The sequence below is a fragment of the Pieris napi genome, chromosome 8 (assembly GCF_905475465.1).
Source record: "Pieris napi chromosome 8, ilPieNapi1.2, whole genome shotgun sequence".
NCBI classification, from domain to species: Eukaryota; Metazoa; Arthropoda; class Insecta; order Lepidoptera; family Pieridae; genus Pieris; species Pieris napi.
In genome coordinates, this window is record NC_062241.1 from 7,047,586 (window position 1) to 7,054,202 (window position 6,617).

The following is a 6,617-nucleotide window of genomic DNA, read 5'->3' on the forward strand; positions in this document are numbered from 1 at the left end:
TAATAAGAGGTTGTCGGTGTGAGCGGTCGCCGATAGAAAATTATTGATTGTGTATAATGGCGATCGAATCGCACGCCTCGATAATATTGCCTAATAACAATAAGATTGTGAGCTCATAAGGCTTTTGAATTTAGCCGATAATTTGTTTATACTAGCCGAAGTCTGCGTAGTATAGGATTAGTCATACATAGGTTTATTCATCTATTTCGAAATATATATTAATAATTAAATGTATCGCAAAATATATTGCTAAGCATAAAACACGAAGACGGCTGAGGAAGGTTTTTATAGAGAGAAAAATTGAATTTTTTTTTGGGAGAACCTAAAAAGTGGTTTTTATTCCGAAAAAAACGATCAATCTCTATTGGATAGCATTGCATAATGTTACAAGAGTGGATTTTTGTAATCTCTTCAAGTTTAAGGTTGTAAACCTCAAATTTAAACTATAACTATCTATCTATCATATTCAATTACACTTAAATAGCTAGTAATAAAATTAACATAAATTCTAAAAAGCCTTTCTACGAAATACTAACTAGGAGTGAAAATACTAACCGCTCGTTAACAAAACAAATAAGCGAGTGTTTGAGTACTGGCATATTATTACATAGGAAAGCAATTAGCAAATTATCTACAGATAACAGATACCCGACACCTTGTTAGCTGACTGGATAGCTGTGCCTGAGTCAATGCTTCTTTTATTTTAGTAGACTTAGATTTGTTTAATACTGCTTGCGCTGCCGACTTCCACTGCGTATTAGACATTACATAGTTTTATACAAAATTTATATGTATATTGAATTGGTTTAATTTCTTTTATTATATATAATAAAACGGTATTTGCAATGAAGACAAAGAGATTGAAAGAGATTCAAAGATCTCGATGTATATTAATATAAAGATTCGTATTACAACAAAAAAACTAAAAAAGGCAATTTGATATATTGTGCTAAGAATAATATATAATAACTCTGTGAGTTTATAATGATAATAATATATGACCTTATTACTGTTTTATTATATATGTATGTCAATGTATAAAGATACTTGACCCTTACATGTTTGTTTATAAATATTGATTAAAACACTAAACTTTAAAATTTGCACGATAGCGAGTCAGATAATTTGTTTAAAATATATTTATATTTAAAGAATATCGCAAAATTTATAAAGTATAATGAAACGGAGATTTCTATAGACAAAAATGATACGAGATTTCGCGAGAATGAGTTAACGGCGGTGAGGACAAATATAACTAACTTTGAGGTGAGCGCAACTGGTTTTAATGGTTTTTAGGTTTTAAAACTTTTATAAAACGTATAACGTATACATGTGAATAAACTTAAAAATTAAAAAAAAACTGAGTTATTATGTATGTGCGCAAACAATTCATTATAAAACATTGTGAAAAACTAGCGTCTAACAACTCTTGACTTTGTATTTTGGATCCTATTCAACCTACCAAGAAAAATGATCATGAAAATCTAAGTCTCTAGACTCTCTGAAGACTACTAGAAGGTATAGCGCCTCTTCACTTAGTGTACTCTGTTTTGTTCTTACTTTAAATATACATTTTAATACACGCGGTCTGTATGACTAGATCAATTTTATAAGAGGATTCCGTAAATCCGTAAGATATTTGGCGCTACAACCCTATATGGGTCTTGCCCTCGACTTGCATCCGTGTCTTTGATCTTTTAATTGTTTTATTGACAAGTAAATGTCACCTGTGTGTACGGCGTATCGTAAATTTTTGTCGTATCATCTTCGTAAGAAGAAGTATTAATTGCGCATAAAGAAAAGATTGCACAGCCGTGATTCGAACACACGACCACAGGTTTATGTGTTGCATGTTTAAGCTACTAGGTTGCACAAATTTCTCTTGAATAATTTTAGACATTCAATAACGTGAACACATATTTCACACCCTGTGTTTAATAAAACACGAAACAGGGTGATAAAAGATGAAATTTGTGGAACAATACGATGTCTGATCGGTGATAGCAGCGTAAATTTGTTTACGTGAAATACACGTTATGAGTGAAAAAGCCTTATTACATGTATATAACTTTTAATACGATAATTATTAGTATGTATACTCTATGTATATAAAATAAACTGTATAAAAGTATAATCAAATGTTGACAAAAGCACCTTTTGGTTGCGTTGTATTTTTTTTCACGCGGTCGATTTTTTGGGGTTTAAGGTATGCCGGTTTCCTCACGATGTTTTCCTTCGCAGTAAGCGCACAGTGACTGAAACTCCATTCGTGCACGGCCGGAGATTGAATCTACGACCTTAGGGATAAGAGTCGCACACTGACACCACTAGGCCAAAAAAGAACTTATGCAAATTTTGACGAAGGACAATATAAATTGAGAATAAATTGTTTTATAAGTTTTTTTACCTAGATGTGAAATACCTAAATTGATAAACTATCAAATCATTAATTAAAAGTACTTTTTATTACCTACTAGTTACTGTATTTAACATTCATATTTTTTTTGACCTACAAGCAATCGTCAGCGAGGAATACGTTTAAGCGTTCATAGAAGACTAAGTTGCTTTTAGGCAATATACAGAAATATATAGAAATAATTTTTAAGAAAAATGAATGCGTTCACTTCCGTTATAATGTGTTTGAAAATCGAACGGTAATCGAATTCAGTTCAGCAACTTTGACAATTGACAACACTTGTGACACGTTTTGCATTTGTCTCTGAACGTTATGTTATCCGTAATGTGGCCATTAATTTTAAAATGCGAACACCCGTTTATTAAGGTACGATTAATGGATTTTCCTTAGAGGGCTTTATGCTATGTCTTGATTTTATTTAGGAACTTTACCGTATGTTGGATTATTATGTATCTAATCTTATGTAAATATTTTTGTAAAATTCGGTTTACTATAGCTGTTATAGTACATATTACGGTGGGTCTAATTTTTCAAATGTGTGATATTCTTAGCTTAAGAAATGGGTTTCGGGTACATTATAAGACACGTAGAAACATATTTATTAATTTATTGCTGTTATTAATCGCTTTTATTTAATAAAGTCAATGACCAATAAATTAAGTAATTATGGTATACCTTGATCATATTAATAATATTTTCACTAATTAATGTACGCTATGTCGTGAATGTAAATTCGGCAATTGAACGCACTTGACGTGCCTTATGTGAGAATCACGCATAAAATTACAATTTCACACACCCTTACTTTAATATAACTGCTATACTTCCAACAATATGTCAAAGCTGTTAACCATTTTTAAACTGTTAAACCTTCTATAGGTACATCACGCACAGCGTGCGACTCTCATTCCTGAGGTCGTAGGTTCGATCCCCGGCTGTGCACCAATGGACTTTCTATGTGCGCATTTAACATTCGCTCGAACGGTGAAGGAAAACATCGTGAGGAAACCGACATGTCTTAGACCCAAAAAGTTGACGGCGTGTATCAGGCACAGGACCACCTACTTGCCTATTAGATTGAAAAATGATCAAGAAACAGAATCAGTAATCTGAGGCCCAGACCTAAAAAGAGGTTGTAGCGCCACTGATTTTTTAAAAATAGCAAATGCATGCGTTGCTACAAAATAGATCTTAACCCATTCTATATGCAATAGTTTGTGATCTACATTAAGTTCAATACTTAAGACGCGGCGTATAAGAAAAATATCATGCCCACAAATAGTTCCGTTCGCGTGATGTCCACCGATACCTCTAATAGCCGTCTTAATGTTGTCAACATAGGTCAGCGGGGTCAATTACTAATAGTAAAAATAGTGTTAAGTAATTTCTTATTAAACATTCTGCTCTTTGTCTCCTTAAAACATTTCTCTTTTGGTCGCAGCGAAGCATCGATCCAAAGAGATATCTTAAGTGAGACAAATTACGAGAAGTGTTATTAAGGTTCTCGCTTATCCAACACTAGTATGAATTATTCATTAGACGTCTGGGAGGCCGCGTAATCAAACGATCCAGGCATATAGATCTTGATAATCTAGATTTAGATTAAAGTTACAAGCTGGCAGTTTGTAGTTTTCTTTTGATCTCTTATAGTAAGTAAATGTTGTGATTAAGATGTAGTCGGTGAGAATTAATTACTAGTGAATTAGAAACCTATTGGGCTAACATTAAAAGCATTGCACACCAAATCATTTATTTCATATGTTTATGCATGTTAAAATGTGGCCTAAATTAAAATAGGAATGAAACCAAAATTATTATACCTAGGTTTGAAGCCAGAGGAATAAACATATAAAACGATGGTCGTCCCTTATTCAAGGTTTAAAATAAGCAGAATTTTATAAATTCCGTCTGTAAATAATAATAAATTTATCTACTAGTAAACATAAAATTGGAAATGTAATATTTTTACTGTGCTTTTATTATTTATTGTAACTTATATTATTGAAAACGCATTATATGTGATGTGGTCTACCTAAATAAATAAAACTGATAGCGATACCGAACAGTGCAAGCTCATCAAGATGAAATAGATATTTAGGTTTAAGCTTAGACTTAGGCTTAAAAAACCCTTAAATAAACATAATTACCAGTTCCTAAATTTAGACCGTAGATCAGACAAGAAAATGATAGAAAGCGCTTTCCAGTTTTTAATTTACTAAGCATCTCATTTTACAAGATGCAGAACTATACCAGAAATAGAATACAAGTAAACGAACAAAAACTGTACTAAATTCCATGAAAACTAAATTATGTACAGAAATACGCTTGATTTATTAATGCATTGTGTTTCAGGTATCGAGATGAAGCTTTATGCTGGTCAGAGAGGTGAGTGTCATTAAGCCTCGAAATTAATAAATTAAAGTGACTAATAACATTCTAATTATTTAGTTATTCGGATATGAAAAAAAGATGTCTTCACATATAATTATTTAACAAATGTAAACAAAATATTGTAAACCTATTTTAAAAGAGTAAGTGTGGAGTTTCTTGCCCATTCTTCTCCGCACGAAACTACCTTTTGGAAGGGGCAACTAGAATCTTCTTTGTATTTTGTTTGACGTTCAAAAGTGCCATTTTAGGTGGTCTAATTGAAACAAATGATTTGACTTTGACTTTGAGACTTACAGATTTTGTGCAAGTATTAGAATATCAATATTAGTGTTAAGGTTTAAGATAAGCTGCAACCGAAATTTATCTGCATTGTTTACTCATACCACGCGCGCCTGTTAGCGACAACGAACTGACCACTCTACTGTCATACAGTTTTAACTAGTGCGGAGGGTAGTTATTAAAGTTCTGCGTCACAAGATACGTAATAAACATCTTGTGCACATTTTTTTTAAATTTTTATGTAATTGGACGGGCAGAAGGCTCGCCTGATGTAAAGTGATACCGCCGCCCATAGACAATGACATTGCCAGAAAGTTCGCAAGTACGTTGACGGTTTTTAAATTACTTATGAAGAAATAAAGATAAAGAAAGTCAATATCGATAGGGTCAGATAAAAATAACTGTGAAAACCTTACATCTGTTAATAAGTACATTTCCATTAATTCGAATTAAAATTATACAGCATTGAGTTTTATTACTTATAAGTGACCCGACCGGTCTTCGAATATATAATTTGTTGTGTATCTTTCATAGACAAAACATTTATGGGAAATAAATCTTTCAAACTGTTTAAATGTAATGAAGACTACTTGAAACATATTAGTATTAGTTGGGATACTTACGGCTGAATTCTATCATCAGACGTCGAGGCAGAATGTAAAATTCCATCCTTTCCATCTCGACGCCTGGTGCTCTACAACACAGCGCTTTTAAGGCACTTTCTGCTGCGCACAACCTCTTTTTGGTACAAAGTACCAAAGTCTTGACGGCTCATTGGTCAAGTGGTTAGTACCCCTGACTGTGAATCCTTGGGTCCCGGGTTCAATCCCCGGCTGAGACAAACATCGATGTGATGAACATTTGGTGTTGTGCTTAGGTCTTGGGTGTTTAAATATGTATTTATGTGTCTATCTATATGTATGTATATCCGTTGCCTAGTACCCATAACACAAGCTTCAGCAGCTTAGCATGGGATTAGGTCAATTCGTGTGAATTGTCCAATCAAAAAAAAAAACGTGCCAGTATGGCAAACCAATACGACTTAGGGGTTTTCAAGAAAAGAGCGTACTACACATATTAATCCTTAATATTTATTATATGTTTAGAAATCGGTCAAGTAATTTATGAGTCAAGATATTTCAACAAGTTAACCCAAACACTGCTAAATAAAACAAACAGACTGACCACGCTAACATAATCAGGGGATTGCAATGCAAATATTTGACATTCGCGTTTAATCCAATATTGTTCTAAGTCTTTTCTGGCTTTGACTATTAAACTTTTATTATTCTGTTTGCTTTAGACATACATAGTGCTCTTCAGCCAAATAGTTTTGTCAAAATGATAGCTTCGAAAAAGAAAATATTACCACAAAAATCTCATAGAATTAGGATTTGAGCAACCCGTTGTCAAAACAGTTTTTTTTTTCATTGTCAAAATTAATATTAATTTGTCCTAAATGTATCAACGTTGAGTTTCTCAAACTCATCTTAAATAGATCTAGAAATGCTTTTACTCAATTTCTGTCCAT

The 6,617-nt window shown here is 32.7% G+C and overlaps 1 long non-coding RNA gene across 1 annotated transcript in view; it reads left to right on the plus strand.

Annotated features, from left to right (window-relative positions):
- The window catches only part of LOC125051747, a 28,646-nt gene extending 23,844 nt beyond the window's left edge, over positions 1-4,802 (plus strand). Inside the window, exon 3 of the long non-coding RNA XR_007117346.1 lies at positions 4,769-4,802. This is a non-coding gene — a long non-coding RNA (uncharacterized LOC125051747). The remainder of the gene's footprint in view (positions 1-4,768) is intronic.
- The last annotated feature ends 1,815 nt before the right edge of the window (positions 4,803-6,617 follow it).